Here is a 14,970-nt window from a genome sequence, read left to right as displayed (position 1 = left end):
TACATTCAAATTTAATATTACAGATACGTAATTGACTGAATCAATTCAACTTTCAATTTATATAATGGTTTTTTTACATAGGAAGAAATTTTCCAGAAGAATCCACAAATCTCAGTCCCTAATAGAGTCTATATTCTTGTATTTCCTCTCAGCGTCAATTTTTGTGTTGCATAAAGGATAAAATATATGCAATGCCGGTTAAAGATATTGATACATTCAAATTTAATATCACAGATGCTGTGTCTAGAGTAATAGTTCAATTGTTGGATATCACTTGAGAAAAACTAAAATGTCATTTTGACGTTCCTCGATCAACAAACCATGATTGCATACATATTAATTGACATAAGTTATTTTTAAATACGTCTAACATTCTTTACAATATATCGAAACAAATATATGCCAAATCACCATAGTCTTTTTTTACAATAATTTTGTGTAGTCAGAGAAAGCACTTATAACCATCGTTATTACTTTTGGCTATAAAAAACTCACTTAAGTGCACTATTAAATTATTGATTTAATATCAAAGTATATTTATTGATTAATTACAGGCTAATTATATTTATCGACTGTTAAATTTCAAGGTGGCTTTTCTCTCCAAAGGTCACCATATGTATAAGCGCCACAGGCGATTCTCTTGAAAATAATGAGAGATCGTAACTCTCCTATGCACCGGCATAAACAAATAAACAAACAAACAAAAGCACTTATTATCTTTTGGCCAACTGCTAGAATCTAGCACCCCGTTCTTGCTGAGAAAAACAGGAATTGATGATATTGAACTTTAAGTTTTGGAATATCATAGATCGTTAGTCCTTATCACTAAAAACTGTCATATCCTTTTATGATTTTTAATTTTTCAAATTCTATTTTAATGCAAAAAGGACTTTTTGAATGAAATCCCTTACATTTCTATATTTACATATAAGAGGTTGAACATTTACCAACAGGCAGCAAAATAATAATTCTATCCTGCTGTATATATTGCTTACAGCATACGGCAACCAATATAAAAAAGCAGAATAGCAACTCACTAAAGAGCAAAATGACACTCACCCTCTTGAGGTTACCATATGGATAGATGTTGCAAGCAATTCTTCCGAAAATATAAGAGACTAGAACGCCCCCATGCACTGTAATAAACAAAAAACAAAACAAAAAAAAAATTTTTTTTGGCCAACCAACCACTAGACTCGCAAAATCGACATTGACGTTAATATTCCTAAATCCTTTTACAAGAAGATGGTAAGAAAGAAGAAAGAAAAGATGGTGGAGTCTTGGAATCAAGAATACCTCCTTTCAAATAAAGGGAGCTTAACAAAGAAATTTTTTCCATCCATTAATAAGAGACTGACATGCCATCATTTTTATACTAATTACAAAATAACCCAATTTCTAACTGGTCATGGTAACTTTAAAAGTTACTTGTACAAATTTAATTTGTTTCCGTCATCTTCCTGCGATTGTGATATTGGTGGGGAGGAAAATGTTGAACATCTGCTCCTTCTATGTTCCAAGTTTGTCAAAGAAAGACAGATCCTAAGACTGGCTTTTAAGCACATGAATTTAAATTGGCCTACAGAGTTTCACCAACTTATTTTCACTAGAAGTGCATTTGAAAATTTCTGTAAATTTATTGTTGATATCTGTAATCCTTCATAACTATTAAATTTTCTTATTTTTCTTTTTGTAATGTGTTACATACTTACTTCTGTAAGCCCCGTGTGATACTTTGTGGTGCACGGGGAATTTATAAATGTCCAATAAAAAAATAATAATAAAAAAACCACTAGACTCCAGCATCTTTGTTTCTACTGAGAAAAAAAGAGGAGCTGATGAGACTGAAATTTCTGTGAAAATTACAGTGATGATGTCATCACTAAAAGCCCCCATACCCTTTTTAATTTTTCAAATTTTGTTTTAGTACAAAATTAAATTTTAAATGAAATTCCTTTCATCGATATATCTACAATATAAAAGGGTAGCTTTTACTAGTTGACACAAAATAATATTTTTATCCTGTTACATATTTTACTCACAACATCCGGACAACCAATATAAAAGCAAAGTAGCAGCTCACTAAAAATTCCATTCCAGTACAATGCATAATTCAAGCCGATAGCATTTTGACCTTTTAGTAACCTGCTTTACGATCTGCAAGGTGAAATTAATTTACCAGTGTTACTCATCTGTTTGATGACTTTTTCCTTTCCAGTAAAACAAAAGGAAAGCTGTTCCTGCTCCATCCCTGGAGTGCCCTGAACAGTGACATAGTAAAACAGACATAAATGCGACCGTGGAACTATTATTCGGGGCGTAAAGTTAATTTTACTGGCTGAAATAAAATAGCCGCACAGGGTTTTAAGAGTGCTCATATTTTCTGGAGTGCGCCGGAGAGATTTACAGCATGAACGAGGGTGTTTCAGTATGAATCAGGTGGTAAAAAGTTCTTATGGGAATGTGAATAAGAAAGAATATTTTGGGACAGCCCCTTTTTTCAGTTTCTAGTAAATGCAAAGAAATAAATATAAAAATAAAAATGAAAATAATTTTATTGGAAAATTATTCTTAGTATCACTGTTTTAGACCTTCGGAAATCGGGGAAATTTTTTGGAATAATGTTTCTATGTAGGTGAGGGCTATAACATAAAAATGAAACGAGATAAACAGATGAAATTTAGAATGTTAAGATTAAGTTACGTTAATTGTTTTTACATGGGAAATAAAACAGGTGTTTGGATATTATTCTAATACTACGGGGTTAATATAATTTTTTTTTTCTTTTCGAAGCAAAAATGATGCAAAAAATAGAAAAGAAGCCCAATGTCTATACAAAAAAAATATTCGATTGGACCAAAATCTAAATCTAATATTTTTATATTTAATGTATTAGTGAGGTTAAGAAATTATTACAATTGCATGAGTGCTCTTAAATCCATTATTTTTTTTATTAAATATATTAAAATGATTTTTTTTAAGTTATTCAACGAATTATGAATGAAACAGTAGGAAAATTCTGGTAGACTAAAAAAACATTAGCGATTTTAAGAAATGAAAGAATTTTACCCGGGAAAGAGTTTTTAATATGAGTTCGACTTTAAAAATGAAATAGAAACTCAAAGGTTCTCTATCTTCTCCTTTTTTTTCTGTTTCTACTATAAAGCAATTCAAAGTAAATGGTACCTCAGTAAAATTCTCAACTATATTTACCTTCATTTTGTGGAAACTTTATCATGATATATTGATTATAAAGAATTTATTAACAACTATATTGTTATCATTTTTCATTTTTTTTAAAAAATAATTCTAAAGAAGTATTTTTTATTTTACATTAGTTACAAAACCTTTTCAGAATATAAGATAAAAAAATATCTAAAAGGATATGATAAAATATCAAATACATTTTAAACTATAATAAAGAAGCATTCATCTTAATATACTCTCGATTTATTTATAGAAAAAGAGATTGATATATAGAGAGAGTTTTGTTTATATTGGATATTTTTACATGCTTTTTGTTGATTTTCTTTCCTTGTAAAGTCTCGATCCAATAACAGGTAGCGTTATGATCAAATTCTTTATTTACAGCTTTATTACATAAAAACAACTCTTTCTCATCTAGGTTAAATGAATGATGCTATTTATAGCACGAAATTTAAACAAGAATAGTTCCTCAAACAAATTTGGAGAAAACGCCTTCACAAGAACAGCTAACAGGCGGTTGGTGTCTCAGGCTACTGCAGGGTTAGCTCTAGGAATCCACTGAATTTCCTTCTGGTTGAATTTTTCTCAGAAGTCCACTGCATACCAAGCTCCTCTCTCCTCCTTCTTCCGAAAAACCTCAAATTTTATCTTTCTCTCAGACTCCACCTTTTCTGTCCACTCCCTGTTACCCAATCACCGTTCAGAACAACCTGAATCGTCTCTGGTCGCCCGTGGGAAATGTCCATTGATGATCCACCCTCCACAATGGGAAAAATGAAGGACATCTGGACATCTGGAGTGTTTGACACTCTCGCCTTTCGAAGACACGATTTATTTCCCTGGGAAACGCACGTGTGGTTCCTTATCTGGATTAGCACTAATTGGCCAGACGAGTGTACTTAAAAGGAGGGTCTTCCATTTGGCAATCTGGATGCCCTTAACACTGTGGGAGTTTCGTTGATGAAGAATGGCCCGGAATGTAAATTATCGAGTGTGGGAAAAAGGAATGTCACAGTGGTCACCCAGGGAAGAAGCTGAATCATTACATCCTTAAATTAAAAGGAAAATAAAAATGTGCAAAATTGAACTTATATTGCTATAAATATTTTCGATTATATCATTAAGTGTAAATTTTTATAGGAGCAAATAAAATTCTTTGTGATAAATCATGGAATCAAATTTAAAAAAAAAAAAGTGAAAATGGAAAGGAAAGAGTTAAAAAAAATTGATGTTCTACATTTATATAAACTAAGAAAACTCACAAGATCTTTTTTCTTGTTAATTTCAGGGCTATTTCCCACTACGCTAAATTTCATATTTGTAGATTTTTCAATGCCAAGAATAGCTAAAAATCAGAAACATTCAATATCGCCGTTGAAAAATTCGGTGATATTAAAATAAATATAAAGACAACCCCTGAAAGCAAATGCGATTTAAGTGTATTAAAAACGGATGCATTACTAAATCAAATGACAAGTCACATTTTATTTTAGGATTTATGTATTGTGATTGATCGATAAGATGACTTCGTGTGCCTTTTTCCTTGGCTGTTCAATTTTAATGTATTGTACATACATCATTCGATACACTTTTAACTGATTATATCACTTCGTCACTTCTAATATATATAAAAAAAAAATGGTTTTTTTTTTGTTTGTTCGTATTTTATGCGATACCGTACTGTTCATCCGATTGCAATAAATCTGTCAATTTATTGCTTGCACTTGCACGAAGTTTATAGGCATAGTGCAATCATTATATCTAAGAATTATTTTTTTTTCGTATTTTATGCGCTGCCGTACCGTTCATCCAATAGCTATAAAACTTTGTCAACTTATAGCTTTGCACCAAGAAAATCCACGTTTCTTCACTTCCATTTGTATGTTGGATACTCACGAGTCGGACAGCCAAGAAATACATTTGTTTTGTCCGAAGATGGCAAATATATATATTATATATATATATATATATATATATATATATATATATATATATATATATATATATATATATATATATATATATATATATATATATATATTCTACCCTATAATTGAATAATAAACTCAAAAAATAGAATAAATATTATTTGTACTTCTGCTTTATATATAATTCAATTTCAATGAATGCATTCATTATCGACATTATCGCATTCATTATCATTCTTTCCGTCATTCCTAATGAAACAAGATAGTTATTTCAAATTTCAAACGATATTTCTAAAATTATTTCTTCTGCATCAGCAATGCGCCAGGTACCAGCTTTATTCTATAAAAATTCGAATTAAAAATATTTTTAATTGGTTTTATTTCATCCTTTCGTAGAAATACCGAAATGTGATCTGTGAAAGTGATAAACCGGCAGGAATTTAAAAGGATTAAGGTAACGATTAAAAGTATTGATTAAAATAAATGCACTCAGACAGAAAATTGAAATAATGAGATAAGTTTGGAGTACTTTAAAATGCGGTATATACTGTACAGAGAAGAAAAATATTATTTAAATGATGCAATTTGGAGGAAAGAATAATTAAATAAATGGTCTTACATTCTTTCTTTATTACTTAAAGACAAACAAAAAACTTAAAAAAAATGCTTTATTAAATAGACTCTTTGCTACTGCAAAAGAATTCTACTGTAGTAGAAACCAAACGTATTTCTTCCACGTGTTTATATCGCATCTCATCTAACTCATTTCTCTTCTATACTTATTTCCATACATCCCCCACCCCCCATAAAAGTAATAGCCATGGACATTTTCCCCAACTTATTATGCACACCCCCGTTTTCTTTCTCTGTCAACTTAAAATGTAGTAACCGTTCCGAACAAAATAAAAATCTAAATTTATTACACGGGTGTAAACGCAAAATGGAGGGGTAAAAAAAAAGAAAAAGAATGTGTAGTAGAAAATCTACTTAAAAGGGTTCCGTTGCTAAGTGTTTTTCTACATTTTAACTTATGTGGAAAAAATAACACATAAAAGGGTGGGAGAAAAGATCTAGTGTATAGCCTTTAAAGCAGTTTTCGAATAAAGGCCCCAGGAAACCGAATTGAATTCTCAGTGGTCTTGTCTGACCGTATAAAGTTTAATGGTGCGGAAGCAATAACGAGCCTGGCTATTGGCAGAAGTCAACAACCAATAAGGGCAGTCGTAACTGGATAATGTATACAAATTTATTAGACACTGGTGGTACGTGCAATAGAATGTTAACGAATTGGCTACATTGTCTGCAGTTTGGTCGCTGATGGATGACATGCTAAATGGCTTAACTACAGATTGGAACAATTGTAGGGATACAAAGTATCCGTACAATTCATACTAAATGTTCTCAAGCATATATCTGGAAGGTGAATTCATTAAAACAGTACAGTATATACATAATTTTTTTTTATATTGGTACAATCCATAGTTAAACTATTTAAATCTGATACAAAGTACAATCAAACGTCGCTAAGCTAGCATCTCCAATAATGAATGATTCACGTAATGCTCAACATAATATTTGGAAAAAAAATGACTCTTTCAACTAGCGATGTTTTGCAGAACAAATGATAATGAGTCATCATGATGCCATTCTCTCATCTTGAATAAAAATAATAAATTGCTTATGTATTTGAATATTTCTTTTGGAATAAAGCACACTGTTGTATTTTAAATGGATTTCTATGGAAAAAATTGTTTCTGAGTGTTTCTGTTTGAATTGACTGTTTCTCATTGCAAGGAAAAATCGGAAACGAATTACATTCGTTAAACGAAATTCTACAAATGTTCCAACTCAAAAAAAAAAAAAAAAAAATGTTCTCAAACACATGTCGGTCAAGGCGCACTGTATGGTGGTCATTCGAATTTCGTATTTGTATATTCGCTTGTATATATCAACGTCGAAAAAAAAAAGGCTTGGAAACTTGGAAATAAACTATTTTGACTAGGCCATTACATTTGTAATTTTCTTATCTTTGTTTAAATAATTTGAAATTTAAATTTTGTATTCCCCCTCATCTGAATAGATGAAATGAGCTCTCTTGCAGTGAACCCGCAATTAAAGATTTTGCTTCTTCAATTAGCATGAATTATTATCTTTAAAGATTTTTATTCAATTTTTTGTATTTTGTAGAATATTGTGCGAGTACGTGCGCGTGTGTGTGCCCTTTATCATTAAAGAAAGCCAATAGGAGGATTTTTATTTCAGTTATTATTTTTTTTGTAGTTAAAAAGAAAATGTTTGTTGCAAACTAAAAATGTAATTAAATTAATGGTGTCAATAACCGTAGGATACACTTTATCTTAACTGTAAAGGTTTGATCAAACAGGCATTCTGCTTTATTCTGGATAAAAAGATGGTATTTTTTGAAGAAATATGGCGGACATATTATGAAAACAAAGTCAGATTTATTTTAAAAAAAGACTTTTTCAAAAACTATGCACACAAAACAATATAATTAAGTAATATATATAAATAAAGTTTAAATCTTAATTATTTTTTTATCTTAATTTAGCTCATATCAACTTCATTCTAAAAGGTTTTCTTATTTCCTGATCTAATTCCCATTTTTCATTAAATTATTTTTAACACTTGTAGAAAACTGAGGATTTTGCCTTTCCACACTCAGAGCGAAGGGATAAAAATCCATAATGCTTAAAACATTCTTTTAAATATACCTAAGATTCTCTTTGCTAAGTATTCCAAAGAAATCCCTATCAAAATCTCATATTACATAGATATAATCGGTTTTAAATTGGTACATAATTTACTTTCTTACTATAAATTACTTTATGTGCTTTACTGACTCAATAACATGTTTCTCATTTTTATAATGCTAAAGTTATGATTTGAGTAAATATGTATATTAAATTTCTAAAAAAAATGTTTTTTTTTGACATACGCTTATTAATTAAATATATTTGAGAGAACAATCAACTTGTTCACTTTTAAAGCTAGACGGTGACTACAACGTGGAGTTAACAATTTTTTCTTTATTATTATAAACATCCTGGAAAACAAGAATATTAAATCATAAATAAGTATAAATAAAAAAATTACCTGGTTATTCATTTCTCTATTTCTTTAATCAAAGACTTTAAAGTTTCTTCTTAAATCCTCGTATATCCTATAAGAGAGAAAAATTATTGTATGTTTGTAAAGAATATTTTATTTATGACAAATGTAAAACTTTCTTAATTTTTGTATTTATTTTTGATCTATTTTTATTAAGGATTAAATAAAATTTTAAATTTCAGTATGTGAATAACATATGAATAAATTCTGCTTTGCATTAAATAATATTTTTCATCTTTTTCAGTTTTGACATGAGGCGAGAAAAACGATTTGCACTGTATTGAATCTTTAGCTTAATATCGTGGATGAAATTGATATTGTTTTTATTTTCTGTTAGAAGAGATAACATCGCTGAAGATGTTTTAAACTCAAGTAGGGTCTGCCTGAAAATCTGTACAATTGGAAAGAGCAACATTTACTATAGTTCTTACAATGATAATGATTTTGCTAGATTCCTTTTATAAAAGAAGTTCCAAGGTTTCAGTATAATTATTTAAATTAGCATCATATTTTGTAAAATCATTAGGGCGATTTGAGGCTGATCTCATAATTTTGAGTAATGATCAGATGACGAAAATGGCATCTTGGTTAATATCCCTTCTCCAAAGTCCCACTCCTCGCGTCTCAACTTCAGTGTGTAGGATCGTATATTCATTCAACTTTTTAAGTGACGCTCCTCTACAAAACTCATTAAATATGAAGGTAAATACTCTATACTATACTGTACTATTATAACTAAACCACACATATCAAAATATAATGTAACATGAAGAAATAATTAATTATATATAACACATGAAAAAGACCTGGTTGGCTTATTCACTATACACTGAAACTAAATGGAAGCAGAGTACCGAAGACAAAATTAATCTAATGATGCGATCGAAATCAGAGCAAAATTTCTTCTTTTCTTAATGCCAGTTAAATTAATCTCTTACTCAGAGGCGCTCATTTCATTTATATACTTGGAAAAGTGATCAACAAAGAACGAACAAGCATATATCCATAAGGAATGCAATTAATACCACATTTCTGAATGAATGACCTATTCACCTGATATATATAATTTCTTATAGGCGTCAACTTTTTTATTTGGTTTCTATGTCAGCGCCATTTGTTAGTAAATGGAATACCTAATTACAATAATTAAAATTATAACGATGCGATTCAAAATGATCAAGATCAGATAAGTTATGAAATCTCAGAAAAAAAGTCACGTGGAGTAATTTTGAATATTCATCATCTAATTGAAACAACCATTTATTAGTAACTATCACAGACATAGCTCAAATTTACAAAGACAATATAATTTATAATTATTATGTATTTGTGTTTTGTATTCAAATATGAATGCCAATCAAATCCAAAAACTGAAAACAGAATAATTATAGAACAATTGTAAAAAAAAAAGAATACATAGAAAATATGTACAACAATCTTTCCTTAAAATAAAGACTACTTCAAATTCTTCATAAAGTTATTCAAAGAAATGGTAGACAATGAAGTAAGTTACTAAAAAGAATCTCTATTTGCTGAAGGCAATATTTCCTCGGAATTCTCTAAAAAATCAATATTTCCAAAAAATGTCAAATAGGAGATACAAAATGCTCTCGAAATTCAAAACCACCTTCATAACCGAAAGCAAAATGGGAATATAACCGCAAAAACTATTTCGCAATTTTTCCTTCTTTCAATTTTATTTGTATTTTTAACCAATATGTAGGATTTTCGAGATACATAAATCCTCCATGCCGATTTTTTTTCTGCTCTTTGAACAGTAAGAAGAGAAAACATTTTAGGCCGAGAATGCATAGAGTTTACATTTTACGCCGCCGCCACAGAAAATAAATACATACCTCCTTCCCCTTTCAAATCCGAAGATTATGAATCAAACTACTCATACATTAGCCAATCAGATTTTTCTTTGCAGAACTATTCTGCAGTGAGAAAAATACTAACAAAATCGTCTGCGTTCTTTTTCCGCGATGCAAGTTTTAGTTTAGAGTTGAAGTTCCTCTCAAACGGCTGGTTCGTCTCAAGAAATGAGGAAAAATGGGCCTTTTTGAAAGAATCAGAAACGGAAAGAGCGGACTTACTGTAGCTATTTATTTGAATTTTGCGCAGTCTCTCCTTCAAGAACATCATTATTTAAAACGTGTAGTTCTGCTTTTCTTCTAACAGAGAAGAATTCCCACCGTCCAATTTCGATTTTTCGTTGTCCAACTACTGGATTTATTATGCGTTTTGGAGCATGTGCTTGCCATACTGAACATTTGTCAAAGGAAAAAAACTTTACGGAGGATAGCTGTATGGTGGAGTTGTATGTTTTCGATTAGTTTAGTAGCAGAAACAAACTTTCTCTGCCGTAAAAAAATAGAGAAAGGTTCTGCTTTTTAGAAAACTCTATCATTAATAGAGCCTTATTTTTTGAAAAATATATTATTATTTTCTATGCTGTAAAAACACTTTCAATATTTGGAGTTTAAGCAAAATACATTATTAGAGTGAAAATTCCATCTAAAGCATTTGGCAAGGAAAAAAAGGTAGATGCGGATTGTATAGATACACTTTGGACATATGTTTTGTTTTATGAAAAAGTAGCGCACGAACACATTCTACATTTTCTTAGATTTCTGTATCCATATTTGTTAAATTTAAGCATAATATGTTTCTTTACTATACATATTCTTTCCAAAAATATAAAAATAAGATTTATGATTTTTAAAAACAAATAATCTTAAACAAAATATTTCGTTTGTTTGATAACAAAAAGAAAACCCAACTGTATCTTTTAGGATAATAGTTTAGAAATATTCGTTTATTTTATATTTCTTAAAATGTAAATTGTATTTTGAGTTTACATAGTCCAGTTTTGATTTTACATTGTCCAGGAACGAAATTTTACAAGCATTTGGGCTTGTCTCTCGAAACCGCTTATAAAAGGGGAAATGTTATCACAACTTCATTGTAGGCTTAAATATGCTTTCAATTATTTTTAATAGTTGAAAAAAACTCATTCATTTTGCCTTATAAAGGACTTAAGTGTTACTTTATAGCAAATTGTATCACCAACAAAATCATACTTTTTAAACCGTGAGTGTGGTCTTCTCAAAATTTCCTCGCATAACTTTTAATAAAGGTTTTATTTTTCTTTCTCCGCATAAAATTCTAGACTTTGGGAAAGGTAGCGAATAACTTACAAGGCACTTGTGAGCGATAGTTAGATGGTTTGCTTGAATCTAACATATTTACTGAATCTATCATATGAATATATATTTTGGTAGGCTTTATTCCGATTGAGAGAAACAGAAACTAATGGAAATGGAGTCGTAATCTCAAGCTAACATACCGAATTTCATTGATTTAAAACATTCCACTTGCGAGTTTTTATGTTTACATGCCTGCAAAAATACACATTTTGAACGAAATTCATTTAGAGGTAGTCTGTTGATCTGTCTTTTCAATTAAAAATCAATTCGTTAATTGCGAAACGCAAAGAGCTAGGTAAGTAAAATTTGATATGCAAATTTAGCATTTAAAATCTAAATACCTAATAAATTTTGAACCAAATCCGTCAAAAGGCTGACTGTCTGTTAGTCTTTACTTTTGAATACATGTAAACGCAATGATTTAAATCAATGAAATTCAGGAAAAAAGTTTTTTCCTACAACTGTAGATTCGTATAAAATTTTAGTGCTGTAGCGAATTATTATGAGCGAGGATAGAACATAGGATCTTGTGGTTCTCAGCCGAGTAACAAGACCACAATACAAAAGCAATTGCTCGTGTTTCGTAGCTGTTAATTGGCTTACAAGCTCTTCACCACAGCACTCTTCCTCCAGTGAGTCGGAGGTGAGACGAACGATATGGCTGTTGAGTGTTGATGATTCTAATTAGCTGTTGATTCTAATGCGCCTGTACCGATTTAATTAGCGCCAAGCGTTATGGCCAGCGTGTGTGGGTGAGTGGGTGCTGTTGCGTCAAGTGAGACTGACAACTTTGTGTTGCTGCGTCAAGTGAATCTGACGACTTTGGTTTGCTGTGGGTAGATGGCGCCACAACAGCTGTAGGAAGATTGAAGGTTCATCGTCCGAGGTCACCAATGTAGCGAATTATTATGAGCGAGGATAGAAACTCGGACATTGTGGTTCGCAGTGTGGTAACAAGACCACAATACAAAAGCAATTGACCGTGTAGAGTAGCTGTTAACTGGCTTATAAGCTTTCATCACAGTGTTAATCGGCTGGCAAAAAGCTTCCAAAATGCAATTTTTTCAAGATATATTTAGTAAAAATCCTAGATTTATGCCAAAGATCTATATTTTGAAATATCTTTCTTCAATGCCCGACAAGGCATTTGCAGTCTTATTTTAGGCACCCAATTTTGTGTGAAGGAAGAAGAAGAATATCTTTTTTAAAATATGCAAAGAAGTTCGAAATATGTGTATTCTCCTGTTTATATGTGCCATTGAATAATTCCATGCAATAATTTTACAATTTATTGATATACTGAATGCTTGAAAACCTAATTTCAACACAAATCAAAATCAATCAAAGCTTTTAATTACTTGTACAGCGTGAACCAGCAATAACCTTAACACAGGTGATAATAGAAAGTTATAGCAATTTCAATTCAAATCAGTTAGTTATCGCAGGTGAATATGACGCATAAAAAAAACTTTTTTCCATACCACTTTGTCATACTGCAGAAAATGCATAAAATCAGTTGCGAGAAGAATAGATTAACCTTGGCCAATCCAAATCGATTATTCATTGATCAGCCTTCATTTCACGGTTGCCAGTATGATTCGCGATTGTACGCATTCCATTAATTTTTAAATTTCGCACAATGAATATTAAAGCCTCTGAAATTCAAAAATAAAGTATTTGAAGGTCAGTTGCTGCAATGCTTATTAATGCTGAATTATTCCTCCCATTCGTTGAATGCCTCATTTTTCAAATTATTTATTGAGTACTCATATCATAGTGTTAACACCACAATTACGGATGTTAAAATACATACCTAGCTACTTTTCAAATTGACAGGATTTTTGATCATCATGTCTTTCATTGTAACTTTTTGCGTAGTTTATGTAAATAAAAGAATATAATTTAAAAAAAGCAATATTTAATATAATAATTTATTAATTATTAATAATAATGAAAAAAAACATTTTGTAATTGCATTTATATGATATCCAGTTAGAACTTCTAAACAGAATCATAATCGGAATGGATCAATCAATATAATTTCATATGAGAAATGTAAGTCAAATGTTTCTAGGAAATGCCTAAAAGCGATATATAAATGAATATAAATACAGATTGAAGCTCATCATTGCTTAGATGATCCATAAAATACCATAAACTTTGAAATTTCTAAAGCCCTCATTTTGACTGGTATAAAGAGGTTTATGTTATACTGATTATGGAAATTAAAATGACTGATTAAAAATTAAATAGAAATATGTAATAGTTCTTATATTTCATTAAAAGTCATCGTAATGTTCTAGAACATCATAAATTATCATAACTTATATCAAAATTTTTAAGCATGACATTAGAAAACCGTCAAAATGTCGGTCTTGGTAGTTCTAGTGTTAAGAGCTTTTCTATTTTATTTGTCCGTAGATTTCTAAAACAATTGATAAAATGATAATTTTTAAATAGTTTCACTACTGACTTTCACCTTTCACTTTCTCCCTATTTGAGGTCGCTTAATAAAGTATTCCATAACATCTTAATCCCAACTTACTAGATACACAAAATTTCTTCATAATTAATCCTTTCTTAAATAAAAAAAAACAGTTCCAAATTTCAGATAACCAAATATCTTAAGGTATTCCATAATATCTCGGTTCCAATCTTACTAGATATATATAATTTCTTCATAATTCACCATTTCTTAAATCATAAAGAAACAGTTCCGAAATTCAGATAACCAAATGCCTTTAAACACCGCCTCTTAATATCGTCTTTAATTCCCACTAGTCCAAGTAAAAGAAACCGATAGTACAACACTTAACCATACATTATGAAACAACTTGTAATTAAGTGTCGGTGCCACGTCTGGTGTCAAAATGATGACAACGAAAGAGTAATGCCTTTTCCATAAATTTCAAGTTTGCTTTTGAAATGACTAGTCTTCGTCATTTTATTGATATTTGTTCTCACCACTTATGATTAATCTTGTGTTTAGAGTACCCCCCGCGGAGTACTTTTGACAAGTACAATATTATTAACTTAAAGTAGTAGTTTGGAAATAAAAGACTGCGCCAAAAGACAGTCATAATATAACAGAGTGATTATTTGCAATAGGTTGGTTTTCACATTTATACAAACATACAAAAATATTCTTTTTGTCAAAAAATTAATAATTCACATTTTGTTAGTTTTCTATAAATATTCAAAGAAAAAATTATCTTATAAAGAGTTAAATTATATATCCTTATTAATTTTCTTGTCACGAAATCATGATTAATATAGATTTGTATATAATTTTATTATCTTGATTTCTTTTATGTTTGCAGAAAGTTGAATTTGTTAATTCCTTATAGAATTCTGTTTTTTGTATATTTTCAATAATACTATAGTGTTTTGAAACTTATTAAATTCTTTAATAATCTTAATTAATCTTATTACTTTATTCTTATAACTATAATTAATTAATAATTAATTAATCTTATAACTTTAAACCAGCAATTCTT

General features: G+C 30.0%; 1 protein-coding gene across 1 annotated transcript in view; it reads right to left on the bottom strand.

Moving 5' to 3' along the window:
- Positions 1 to 14,970, bottom strand: part of LOC129967812 (teneurin-m-like) — a 603,259-nt gene that overhangs the window by 470,940 nt on the left and 117,349 nt on the right. Inside the window, exon 2 of the mRNA XM_056081934.1 lies at positions 8,250 to 8,316. The gene's annotated coding sequence lies outside the window, so the exon portion shown is untranslated. The remainder of the gene's footprint in view (positions 1 to 8,249; positions 8,317 to 14,970) is intronic.

The sequence above is a fragment of the Argiope bruennichi genome, chromosome 1 (assembly GCF_947563725.1).
Source record: "Argiope bruennichi chromosome 1, qqArgBrue1.1, whole genome shotgun sequence".
Taxonomy (NCBI): Eukaryota; Metazoa; Arthropoda; class Arachnida; order Araneae; family Araneidae; genus Argiope; species Argiope bruennichi.
Note: the sequence above shows the minus strand (reverse complement) of the source record. Positions and strands in the feature narration are given on the sequence as shown.